Source organism: Saccostrea echinata, unplaced genomic scaffold (assembly GCF_033153115.1).
Source record: "Saccostrea echinata isolate AGI-Se365-2 ecotype Australia unplaced genomic scaffold, CSIRO_AGI_Sech_v1 ptg000066l, whole genome shotgun sequence".
Classification (NCBI taxonomy): domain Eukaryota; kingdom Metazoa; phylum Mollusca; class Bivalvia; order Ostreida; family Ostreidae; genus Saccostrea; species Saccostrea echinata.
The window spans coordinates 871,409-886,015 of NW_026889815.1; the positions used below are offsets into that span (position 1 = coordinate 871,409).

The following is a 14,607-nucleotide window of genomic DNA, read 5'->3' on the forward strand; positions in this document are numbered from 1 at the left end:
ATGCAGCGTTCTTTAAAACGCCAGCGTGTTTTTCGCGACAGGAGTCAGCCACCAGACTCGCTAAATAACACAGATCTAATTTCCAGATACCGTTTTACCCGGAGGATCATTTTTAGTTTGATTAATGGTGTGGACGAACAAATACGATTCTCTACGGAAAGGTCCCATGCCATCCCTACTCAGCTACAGGTAATATTTATTAGGGATGGGTATCGGCAAAAATTTCGTATCCTGATATATCATGATTTTTTCCCAAAAATATCATGATAAATCGTAATATTTTTACTCATAATTTTTACTCTAATTTCAAATGAATTTCTATAATATTTCTTAAAAAATATCCTCTAAAAACATAACTTTACTTTCTAAATTTTTAATTATTTTATATAAAGCATATAAGGATGCCGCTGTTTGACTGTTTTCAACATTTTTTACACTTCCTATAATTGTCATTCAATAGCTGCAACAAATAGATGAATAATTTCCGGAATTTATAGTTATGTATCAAAAACCGGTAATTTAGTCTCCGTATCACGATACGTATCGCGCAATAAAAAATCATGATATACCGGTATACCGATAAAATCGTGCATCCCTAATATTTATAAACATTGAAACTGAAAGCATCCATTGGATGTTTGGATGCCACATCCTGTTGCAACGGGAGTTTCTAAAGGAAAAATCTATAGGTCAAGAAAACAAAATTCCGGCAAAAGTATAATATAGATATAGGACGATTACATAAATGCATCAACATTAAGGGATAAATTTATGTAAAGCAAATCAAAAAGAAAAAAAAAAAACCTTATGTCGATTAAAATTTAGAAATACACTAGATATCATTGAGATGGTGGCCATCTCAAATGGCCCGCTTTCAGTAACGAACATGAAAATGTAAGGTAGCTGAAAAGGGTTTACTTTGAAGAGGAACATTTGTGTACTATTAAGGGATGAGTTGTTTGAGTCTAAAGGGCTTCTATGTCATTCTTGTTATAATAAAAAGTGGCACACAAATCACGAGTGCTCCATACCCTCTATCAAAAAACGGCACAAAAATCACTAATGTTGCACATCCTCCATGGAAATCGTTGCATATCCTCTATCAAAATATGGAAGGAAAATCACAACTGTTCTGTACCCTAAGTCAATTGGTAAAGTTTGAGGCTGGTTGGACTTAAAGGTGCTTAGACACAGATTTGAAGTTAATATTTACTCAAATTTTCTGTATAATTTCATGACTTATATGTTGCTATAGCATTTCATACGAAAATTTGATAAAAATCTTATTTTATCTGGAAGTTATTGAAACTTCGAATTTCTGGACGCGTTTGATAGACACATCCTTGCACTTTCACAAATTTTAACTTTATCCTTATTACTTTATAAAAGTAGCAATTTTGTTTTTTATTAATGAAAAATATTAAAACTATAATGCAGAAATTCCATAGTAGAAATGTAGAAAGCAAAATCCTCTCACCAGTATCGTCAGTCCGTGCTCAGTGGTGTGTGCAGAGTTTAACAATTAAACACACCCGATGAAACATAAACATTAACTACAACAGAGCTTGTGCCCTGTTTACAAAAACAGTTTACGTTTCACGGGTGGATTCAATTTGTTAAACTGTACACAACTACACAACACTGAGCACGGGCTGATAATATTAAGCGAGTGGGTTTTGCTTTCGCACATTTTTACTCTGAATTTTCTGGATTATAGATGGGGCCATTCCAAGTTTTTTCTCTGTTTAGCGTCCACCCATCTTTCAGAAACCTACCTACCTATTCGCAAAAAACACACAAGTCAAAAAAATAAAACACAGACTTTATAGTCATAATAATGACGTCATTCAAAGAAGTTGATTTCATTTATATATTTTTCTCGTAGAAAAATCTATTCTTTAGCAAAATCAAGGTATTAAATGCTTAAAATATATCTAATGTGACATATTGTAGATAGATCACTAGAGTAAATGGCAGAATTCAAAGATTTCGACCAGAATAATCACTTTAAGGACTCCTGATTCTGTTTGTTTTTTTCTGATATTTGGTGTCAAAAACCAAGGCGCACGCGGACGCTTAACATAGAAAGAACTTGGAATGGCCTGGAATATTATTCATTAATACACAACAAAATTGCTACTTCTCTTAAGTATTGAGGATAAAGTTGAAAATTGTGAAAGTGCAAGGATGTGTTAATCAAACGCCTCCCGAAATTCGTAGTTTCAATAATTTCCAGATTAAATAAGTTTTTAATTTTATATTCGTGTGATATGCTATAGCAGCATATAAGTTGTGATATTATACAGAAAATTTGAGAAAATATAAACTTCAAATCTGTGTCTAAGCACCTTTAAGGGAAAGAGATTATGCACCGAATAAAGATTTTGAACAGAGAGGCTATTTTTGACCTTGACCTAGAAACTTCGTTCAAGGTCACTGCACATCCATTGACCAGTGGCACTCTGTGAGTGAAGTATGAGCCACACTGGACCAAGAGGAGAGAGGATATGCTCCAGACAAGGATTTTTCATACAATTCTGCTATGACCTTAACCTTAAACCTAGAAACATGGTTAAAAGTCACTGCACACACTTCAACCAAAGACACTCTGTGGGTGAAGAATGACCAAGATCGGGCCAAGGAGAGAGAAGATATGCTCCGGACAAGAGATCTCGGACGGACAGACTGATTACTATAAGACGCCCAAAGAGCGGGGCTCTAATAAATTCCATCATCTTCTAGTAGATATATTTATAGTTATTAGTACGTCTTCTTATATATACATGTACTTATATGTACGTTATTTAGTGTAGGCGTTTTTCAAAAAACAAGGTTTAATGACGTGTTATTTTTTTTAATACTAAAATATCCTTAAAATAACTTTAATGTTGATTCAATACTTGTATTTTTTCAATCTCCTATGCAGAGTTGTCGTTCGTTCCTCTCTCAGATACCTCTGCAATGGGCTCGATTTTTGACATAACGTAAAAAACATAAAAAACATAACATTTCAAGGATTATTTCAAATTAAACTAATAGTTTTATATCTATTAAGTAAATATCTATCTTTAAGGACTATCATTAGCTCAGACATTTAATTGCAATGAATTACATACAACAAATGCACTATTTCTCATGCTTATCACTGTGATATAGTATTTATAGTAGTTATATGTGTATGGGCCGATGGTAGAGAGTGGTATTTTTTATCTTTTATCATCCGGAAGAAGGCAACATCTTGAAGGGGGTTGGGGGTGCCAGTAAGAGCATTTAATATTATCATACGAGTAGTGGTTTTGTGGAGACTCACAATTGGGAAGAACCAATAAATTAGAGGTTTCAGACAATATTTCATTTGATCAACTAAAATCAGCAATACCTGACATTTTGGTTTTTTCTTCGAGTCCAGTGGTTCCGGATAAGATTTTTATAGAACAGAGCATTTATTTATTTCTAATTTATAGCCCAGAACAGACAATTATAAAATTATAACAATAACTAGATACTCGTTGCGAGCAACGAGAGGTCTTCCGTCCGAATAACCATCCTCATATATGATATTCTTTGCATGTAAACATTTACATTTATATATGCTCCAAGTAAAGAAGCCTTAAGGACATTGGCAAGGTTCCTGGTTATCGTATAGAATTTTTCAAGAACTCTTGAGTAAGTATAATTGTAATAAACAGGCTATATTCTGGATTGTTTAACCAGCCAAGCCAGTCTTCTTTTTTAGATTTTGTCAAATCAGTGTTTTTGCAATTCTCAATGCATTTCCTATGTAAAATGTTGATAAAAGGGACCTACATAAATTTTCACCTTAATATTTCTCCAACACCCAATTATTTCATATAGTTTTTTGTATTATATACATTATTATATTTTCATTTCCTATGATTTCCAGATGTTTTAGCTGAAAACGCAAATATAGAAACAAGACAAGGACATACCGGCACCGATCTTTATTTTTGAGTTACTTCCCTTAACAGCTATACTTACATATTATTCATAAGGTTCAAGAGAGTCAGACTGGTTGGTTGATTCTATCATGTAATTGACTGAATTGATTGAAAAACATTGTCATAAAAATATTGGCATGGATTTATTTCAATTTTCATTCGTAGTTACTAAATGCTGCTTCCTTCATACAACCTAGAAACTGATCTCTATGGAACGCCTCAGCTGTCTTAAGGGTACAAAATATGCATCACAATGTCAATTTTACATAACATTTAGTCTATCCTTTATATCATTAAGTCCACATTATATATTATGTAGTCTTTTCTTTATATCATTAAGTCCACTTTATATATTATGAAGTCTATTCATTATATCATTAAGTCCACTATATATATTATGAAGTCTATTCTTTATATCATTAAGTCCACTTTATATATTATGTAGTCTATCTCTTATATCAGTAAGACCACTTTCTATATTATGTCTATGGAACACAATATGCTGTCATAAGGATACAAAATATGCATCATATTGTCAATTTTACGTAACATTAAGTCTATCCTTTATATTATTAAGTCCACTATATATAATATGTAGCCTTTTCTTTATATCATTAAGTCCACTTTAAATAATATGAAGTCAATTCTTTATATCATTAAGTCCACTATATATAACATGAAGCCTATTCTTTATATCATTAAATCCACTTTATATAATATGAAGTGTATTCTTAATATCATTAAGTCCACTTTATTGAATATGTATTCTATTATTTATATCATTGAGTCCACTTTACATAATATGTAGTACAGAAGCTTTAATATGCTGTCAAATTAAAATACTACATAGTCGGTTGCCTATAACATTAAGTCTTCCCTTTATATCATTAAGTCCATTTTATATATTATGTAGTACAGAAGCTTTACTATGTATTATAAATTCGGATGCATATAACATGCAGTCAAAATACTAGAATGAAGTTGGCAGCCAACAACAGCAGCCACTAAGAAATTCATCAAAGGACTGAGAGTACTCGACGCAATAATGTTTTTATACTTATTTTAGACAATTAATAATTAATACTTAGACAATTAATGGATCACTTAATTACTTAATAAGACAAATACTCGAAGGCAGTTCAGCTCACATGCATTAGGAATATCATACGGTTTTGAAATAGAAAATTAAAAAAAAATCACCAATGTCAGTTATTAAAAGCATTTTTGTTAAGTGCATATGCATCATTAGAAGGGCATAGTAAGTGGCGCATCGCGCTATCGTTTACCGATCTTAGATTAGGACCTTAGGGGTAGATCGAGTCGTGTTTTGTTTGAGAGGCCGTTTTTAAGTATTTATTTCTTTGCAAACACCAGAACAAACCAACACAAGGGAATGATAAGGAATCATAGGGAGTATTCCTTTTCAGTTTTTGGAGGTAACTTTAAAACCAGACGGGGCCAATATTCTGATAGAAACTATTCTTTTTCTCATTCATTTTCCTAGAAAATTTAAATTTCGCTTATAACCCCTTTTCCTTGAAGTGCGCATGAAAACAATTATTGTGGCAGAGAGGGGGGGGGGGGGGCTATAGGGTTATCAATTTCCTCTCTTCAGTTAGAACTGTAGGGTTTCCACCAATTGTTGTTTCAAGCACATTTTTCTCCACCACTTTTGAATGATGTAACAAACCAACACTAAGTAAGGGTAAGGGATCATAGGAAGTATCCCTTGTCAAGTTTTAAGAGTCTTTGAGGCTGGAAGGGGACAACTGAACATTGTCACATTTTAACATTTGCATAGGGAGATGAGGTTGCTCATTTACTCAGGTGACCTATTGCTATCTGTTTTCGTCTGTTGTCGTCGTGTGTTGTATTTAAACACATTAAACTTCTTCTCTGTGACCTCTGTATCAGGTTTAATTAATTTGTTGTTTAGTATCTATGGGTAAAAGGAGAAAAAAAATATGAATTTCATGTTCTCGGCTCTTTGGAGCCTAAGGGGTGGGGTTCAAACCATCAAAATTAATGTAACTTTTAAAAGTCATCTTTATTCCTGGATATCAAGCAGTCATCCTTTTTGCATTTAGAAAAAAAAAGATAAAGAACAGTTATCACTCTCAAAGTCAAAGCACAATACAAATGTTAGCAGAGCCAACATGGACATCTGAAAACAGTGGTGGGATCAGGTGCCGTGGATGAGTGGCCATCCCCAGTCGACCGGTAACACCCGCCGTGTGCTCTTTGTCATGGTCAGGTAACCGGAGAAATCAGTAGGCAATACAGTGTGAAAATAATGGACTTAACGAGAGATTGTAGGTGCAAACAAAACCATTGTTTCAACCTTAGAATTTGCGAAATATTGTCTATTAACTAGATTCTTAATATCCTTGAATCATCAACTTATTTGTCAACAGCTTGCCTATTTTATGAATTCCAATACGCACTGATACCTCAAAAACAAATTGTGAAATTCGTGGCCCTTAGATAAGGAGTTTTAGTTTTTCTCACAGCTGTATATTTAGGAGACAAACGAAGTGCACAAAAATGATAAGCAAGCGCGTCTCTTCCAAAACTGTGAATTAAGGCCTCTTGTTTATGGGATTTTGTGTTAGGGTGGGGCTTTATTGGTCATACATGTACAGTGAATTGCTTAAATTCTTTGAAAATCTTCTTCTCTGCTCCTGGATATTAAGCAGACAAACTAAGTGCCTGGTTATAAAAGGAACTAGTTATAATTGTAACGGGGACCGTTACAGATGTTCCCCAAACGCTCCCCAACACCCTTTTGATGTCTTATTTCCTGTAAGCTTCATTAAATAAGGCAATGAAGTATATTGATCGTTTTTTGCATTTCACGCGCGCGCACGTGCATGCATGTGCAGGATGACCATGTCATCTCATCTATACTATTAATGCATCTTTATATTCTCAGTCTCAAAACATTTCATCAAAAAATAAATAAGTTCCGGCTATATCAAGTATATTGGTCATCTTAGCATTGCACGCATGCGCACCTGTATGTTCCTAATGACCATGCCATTTTGTCTACACTTATAATATGTCTGTTTAGTCTTAGTATCAAAGCTTTTCATAAAAAAATATAAAAGTTATGGCTATATTAAGTATATTGGTCATTTTACGCAATGCACGCGCGCGCATGTGCATTCATGAGCATGATGTCCACATCATCTTGTCTACACTTTTAATATATCTGTATATTCTTAATATCAAAGCTTTTCATAAAAAAATATAAAAATTACGGCTATATTAAGTATATTGGTCATTTAACACATTGCACGCACGCGAACGTGCATGCATATACATGCATGCTTGCATGTGCATGATGACCATGTCATCTTGTCCACACTTTTGATATATATAAATATTTTGAGTATCAAAGCATTTCATCAAAAAGAAAAAAGTTACGAGTATATCAAGTATATTTGTCATTTTACGCTTTGCGCGTGCGCACACGTGCATGCATGCGCATGTCATCTTGTTTACACTTTTAATATATCCTTATATTCTGAGTATCAAAGCATTTCATCAAAAAATATAAAAGTTACAGATATATCAAGTATATTGGTCATTTTACGCATTGCACGCGCATGCACGTGCGCGCAAAATGACCTTGATTCCGCAAATCTACATAACATGCCTATTAACCCTAAAAAGGTTTTACCTCAATCGTCGGAGTAGTTGACGAGATCACTCGCGGACAAAAAAGTACCCAGGAAGAAGAAGAAGAAGAAGAAAAACTAGAAACTCATTGCGAGCAATGAGAGGTCTTCCGTCCGATTTTGAAAATAAAAACGTAAATTCAAGCTGAAAAGGTGATAAAAGAAATTCAGATACTCTGGAGATTTAACACTGGTTGTCAGCGTGAAAATCCAGCGTGCTAACCATTAACCATTCACTTTTTTGCATCACTTCCTGTCACGACCGGAAGTAACGGCGATACAAGATTTCCTCGAGATTCAAATAAACTGATGACTGACTATCAGTTCTGAAAGTTTTAGACTTCAGTCGTTTACTGTTGCCGAGCAATATAGTGAGAACAAATTCTAATTCTGAGGACAGGTAAACACGCGACCGGAAGTGAATTTTATAAAAAAAAAATCTCTGACGTTTCTCTAGACATTTGCAGTATCTGCAAAATGCATAAAAACATTTCAAGTACTTTATCGATAACCAATATTTATGAGAAAGATTAATATCGAAATAACGTAGTTTTTCACTAAAACCGGAAGTTGACGTTTTTGTTTCCGGTGGAATCTAACATAATTCAAAACAGCGAAAGAGATGCAACAAAGTGATGCAAACTTTAATTTAAAAAAGAAAAGTTAAAATTTTTGATTTCTTTGATCACTTCCTGTGACGACCGGAAGTTACGACGGACGCGTTTAACCAAAATGGTTTTGCCTACTCCTCAAGGTCTGCTACTCATAAAAATTTGGTGTTTTAATCTTTTACCTGTTTTTGAGATCTCGCTCAGACAATATTTCATTTTGAGGACAGAAAAACACGCGACCGGAAATGAATTTTTGAAAGATATTTGAGGTTACTTTAGACCTTTTCAGTCTGAGTAACATATTTAAAATTCATTTCAAATACATTATCTATAAAGAATATTTATAGGAAAGTAAAATACTCAAATTTTGTAGTTTTTCTCTTATAACCAGAAGTTGTCGTTTTTGTTTCCGGTGGGACCAACATCTTTCGAATTTGCGAAAAAGATGCAATAAAGTGATGCAATTTTTAAATAAAAAAAGAAAAGATGAAATTTTCGATTACTTTGATCACTTCCTGTGACGACCGGAAGTGACGGCTGACGCTCTGATCCCAAGTGGTTTTGGCTACATCTTAAGGTCTGTTGCTCATATAAGTCTGGTGTCTTAATCTCTTACCGTTTCCGAGATCTTGCTCAGACAACTTCTCATTTTGAGGACAGAAAAACACGCGACCGGAAGTGAGTTTTTGAAAGATATTTGAGGTTACTCTAGACATTTGCTGTCTGAATAACATATTAAAAATTCATTCCATATACTTTATGTACAAAAGATATTAATGGGAAAGAAAAATACTCAAATTATGTAGTTTTTCTCTTATAACCGGAAGTTGACGTTTTTGTTTCCGGTGGGACCAACATATTTCAAAATTACAAAAGAGATGCAATAATGTGATGTAAGAATTGATTTAAAAAAAGAAAGTTGAAATTTAACAATTTCTTTGATCACTTCCGTAAGCGACCGGAAGTGCCGACGACGAACGAAAAGGTGCCCTCTCCAATCTAAAAATCATGTTCTATCATCTCTAACAAGTCTCCAGTTAATATCTTAAGCCATTCTTGAGAACACTCGCGGACAAAATTGCATTTTAAAATCAGAAAATTGTCCATAACTTGGCATTGGAACCGAATTTACCAAAAAACGAAATTTTATATAAAATTCATATAAAGACCTTTTATCCCTGAAAATTTCAAGGAAATTCATTGAATAGTTTTCGAGAAATCGCGTGCACAAAATTTTGTCTAAAAAAAAAAGAATAATAATAATAATAATAATAATAATAAGAAACAATAGAATCACTATAAGGTCTTCCGTGGAGACGGAAGACCTTAACTAGAAACTCATTGCGAGCAATGAGAGGTCTTCCGTCCGATTTTAAAAATAAAAACGTAAATTCAAGCTGAAAAAGTGATAAAAGAAATTCTGACACTCTGGAGATTTAACCCTGGTCGTCAGCGTGAAGGTCCAACGCGCTAACCATTAACCATTTACTTTTTTGCATCCCTTCCTGTCACGACCGGAAGTAACGGCGATACAAGATTTCCTCGTGATTCAAATAAACTGATGACTGACTATCAGTTCTGAAAGTTTTAGACTTCAGTCGTTTACTGTTGCCGAGCAATATTGTGAGAACAAATTATAATTCTGAGGACAGGTAAACACGCGACCGGAAGTGAATTTTATAAAAAATCTCTGACGTTTCTCTATACATTTGCAGTATCTACAAAATGCATAAAAACATTTCAAGTACTTTATCGATAAGCAATATTTATGAGAAAGCTAAATATCGAAATAACGTAGTTTATCGCCTAAAACCGGAAGTTGACGTTTTTGTTTCCAGTGGAAACTAACATATTTCAAAACAGCGAAAGAGATGCAATAAAGTGATGCAAACTTTAATTTAAAAAAGAAAAGTTAAAATTTTTGATTTCTTTGATCACTTCCTGTGACGACCGGAAGTTACGACGGACGCGTTTAACCAAATGGATTTTGCCTACTCCTCAAGGTCTGCTGCTCATATAAGTCTGGTGTTTTAATCTTTTACCTGTTTTTGAGATCTCGCTCAGACAATTTTTCATTTTGAGGACAGAAAAACACGCGACCGGAAGTGAATTTTTGAAAGATGTTTGAGGTTACTCTAGACCTTTGCAGTCTAAATAACATATTTCAAATTCATTTCAAATTCATTTCAAATACATTATCTATAAAAAATATTTTTAGGAAAGTAAAATACGAATTTTTTTTAGTTTTTCTCTTATAACCGGAAGTTGTCGTTTTTGTTTCCGGTGGGACCAACATCTTTCGAATCTGCGAAAACGATGCAATAAAGTGATGCAATTCTTAAATAAAAAAAGGAAAGTTGAAATTTTCGATTTCTTTGAACACTTCCTGTGACGACCGGAAGTGACGGCTGACGCTCTGAACCCAAGTGGTTTTGCCTACATGTTAAGGTCTGTTGCTCATATAAGTCTGGTGTCTTAATCTCTTACCGTTTCCGAGATCTTGCTCAGACAACTTCTCATTTTGAGGACAGAAAAACACGCGACCGGAAGTGAATTTTTGAAAGATATGTGAGGTTACTCTAGACATTTGCTGTCTGAATAACATATTAAAAATTCATTCCAAATACTTTATCTACAAAAGACATTAATGGGAAAGAAAAATACTCAAATTATGCAGTTTTTCTCTTATAACCGGAAGTTGACGTTTTTGTTTCCGGTGGGATCAACATATTTCAAAACTACAAAAGAGATGCAATAATGTGATGTAAGAATTGATTTAAAAATGGAAAGTTGAAATTTAACGATTTCTTTGATCACTTCCGTAAGCGACCGGAAGTGCTGACGACGAACGAAAAGGTGCCCTCTCCAATCTAAAAATCATGCTATCATCTCTAACAAGTCTCCAGTTAATATCTTAAGCCATTCTTGAGAACACTCGCGGACAAAATTGCATTTTAAAATCAGAAAATTGTCCATAACTTGGCATTGGAACCGAATTTACCAAAAAACGAAATTTTATATAAAATTCATATAAAGACCTTTTATCCCTGAAAATTTCAAGGAAATTCATTGAATAGTTTTCGAGAAATCGCGTGCACAAAATTTTGTCTAAAAAAAAAAGAATAATAATAATAATAATAATAATAAGAAACAATAGAATCACTATAAGGTCTTCCGTGGAGACGGAAGACCTTAACTAGAAACTCATTGCGAGCAATGAGAGGTCTTCCGTCCGATTTTAAAAATAAAAACGTAAATTCAAGCTGAAAAAGTGATAAAAGAAATTCTGACACTCTGGAGATTTAACCCTGGTCGTCAGCGTGAAGGTCCAACGCGCTAACCATTAACCATTTACTTTCTTGCATCCCTTCCTGTCACGACCGGAAGTAACGGCGATACAAGATTTCCTCGTGATTCAAATAAACTGATGACTGACTATCAGTTCTGAAAGTTTTAGACTTCAGTCGTTTACTGTTGCCGAGCAATATTGTGAGAACAAATTATAATTCTGAGGACAGGTAAACACGCGACCGGAAGTGAATTTTATAAAAAATCTCTGACGTTTCTCTATACATTTGTAGTATCTACAAAATGCATAAAAACATTTCAAGTACTTTATCGATAAGCAATATTTATGAGAAAGCTAAATATCGAAATAACGTAGTTTATCGCCTAAAACCGGAAGTTGACGTTTTTGTTTCCAGTGGAAACTAACATATTTCAAAACAGCGAAAGAGATGCAATAAAGTGATGCAAACTTTAATTTAAAAAAGAAAAGTTAAAATTTTTGATTTCTTTGATCACTTCCTGTGACGACCGGAAGTTACGACGGACGCGTTTAACCAAATGGATTTTGCCTACTCCTCAAGGTCTGCTGCTCATATAAGTCTGGTGTTTTAATCTTTTACCTGTTTTTGAGATCTCGCTCAGACAATTTTTCATTTTGAGGACAGAAAAACACGCGACCGGAAGTGAATTTTTGAAAGATGTTTGAGGTTACTCTAGACCTTTGCAGTCTAAATAACATATTTCAAATTCATTTCAAATTCATTTCAAATACATTATCTATAAAAAATATTTTTAGGAAAGTAAAATACGAATTTTTTTTAGTTTTTCTCTTATAACCGGAAGTTGTCGTTTTTGTTTCCGGTGGGACCAACATCTTTCGAATCTGCGAAAACGATGCAATAAAGTGATGCAATTCTTAAATAAAAAAAGGAAAGTTGAAATTTTCGATTTCTTTGAACACTTCCTGTGACGACCGGAAGTGACGGCTGACGCTCTGAACCCAAGTGGTTTTGCCTACATGTTAAGGTCTGTTGCTCATATAAGTCTGGTGTCTTAATCTCTTACCGTTTCCGAGATCTTGCTCAGACAACTTCTCATTTTGAGGACAGAAAAACACGCGACCGGAAGTGAATTTTTGAAAGATATGTGAGGTTACTCTAGACATTTGCTGTCTGAATAACATATTAAAAATTCATTCCAAATACTTTATCTACAAAAGACATTAATGGGAAAGAAAAATACTCAAATTATGCAGTTTTTCTCTTATAACCGGAAGTTGACGTTTTTGTTTCCGGTGGGATCAACATATTTCAAAACTACAAAAGAGATGCAATAATGTGATGTAAGAATTGATTTAAAAATGGAAAGTTGAAATTTAACGATTTCTTTGATCACTTCCGTAAGCGACCGGAAGTGCCGACGACGAACGAAAAGGTGCCCTCTCCAATCTACAAATAATGTTCTACCATCTCTAACAAGTCTCCAGTTAATATCTTAAGCCATTCTTGAGAACACTCGCGGACAAAATTTCATTTTAAAATCAGAAAATTGTCCATAACTTGGCACTGGAACTGAATTTACCATAAAACGGAATTTTATATAAAATTCATATAAAGACCTTTTATCCCTGAAAATTTCAAGGAAATTCATTGAGTAGTTTTCGAGAAATCGCGTGCACAAAATTTTGTCTAAAAAAAAAAAAGAATAATAATAATAATAACTAGAAACTCATTGCGAGCAATGAGAGGTCTTCCGTCCGATTCTGAAAATAAAACGAAAATTCAAGCTGAAAAAGTGATAAAAGAAATTCAGACACTCTGGAGATTTAACCCTAGTCGTCAGAGTGAAAATCCAACGTGTTAACCATTAACCATTCACTATTTTACTTCACTTCCTGTCACGACCGGAAGTAACGGCGATACAAGATTTTCTCACGATTCAAATAAACTGTTGACTGACTATCAGTCCAGAAAGTTTTAGACTTCAGTCGTTTACTGTTGCCGAGCAATATTGTGGAAACAAATTCTAATTTTGAGGACAGGTAAACACGCGACCGGAAGTGAATTTTATAAAAATCTCTGACTTTTCTCTAGACATTTGCATTATCTACAAAATGCATAAAAACATTTCAAGTACTTTATCGTTTAGCAATATTTATGAAAAAGTTAAATATCGAAATAAAGTAGTTTATCACCTAAAACCGGAAGTTGACGTTTTTGTTTCTGGTGGGATCTAACATATTTCAAAACAGCGAGAGAGATGCAATGAAGTGATGCAAACTTTGCTTTAAAAAAGAAAATTTATTTTTTAAAATTTCTTTGATCACTTCCTGTGACAACCGGAAGTTACGACTGACGCGTTTCACCTAAATGTTTTTGTCTACTCCTCAAGGTCTGTTACTTATAAAAGTTTGGTGTCTTAATCTCTTACCTGTTTTTGAGATCTGGCTCAGACAATTTCTCATTTTGAGGACAGAAAAACACGTGACCGGAAGTTAATTTTTGAAAGATATTTGAGGTTTCTCTAGACATTTGCAATCTGAATAACATATTTCAAATTCGTTTCAAATACTTTATCTTCAAAAGGTATTAATGGGAAAGAAAAATACTCAAATAATGTAGTTTTTCTCTTATAACCGGAAGTTGTCGTTTTTGTTTCTGGTAGGACCAAATCTTTCGAATCTACGAAGAAAATGCAATAAAGTGATGCAATTTTTGATTAAAAAAAGAAAAGTTGAAATTTTTTATTTATTTTATCACTTCCTGTGACGACCGGAAGTGACGACTGACGCTCTGAACCCAAATGTTTTTGCCTAGATCTTAAGGTATGTTGCTCATATAAGTTTGGTGTCTTAGTCTCTAACCGTTTCCGAGATCTTGCTCAGACAACTTCTCATTTTGAGGACAGAAAAACACGCGACCGGAAGTGAATTTTACAAAGATATTTGACCTTACTCTAGACATTTGCAGTCTGAATAACATATTTAAAATTCATTTCAAATACTTTATCAACAAAAGACATTAATGGGAAAGAAAAAGTACTCAAATTATGTAGTTTTTCTCTTATAAC

The 14,607-nt window shown here is 33.8% G+C and overlaps 1 pseudogene; it reads left to right on the top strand.

The window, feature by feature from the left end:
• Nucleotides 1-14,607, top strand: part of LOC133176127 (uncharacterized) — a 33,887-nt pseudogene continuing 19,280 nt past the window's right edge.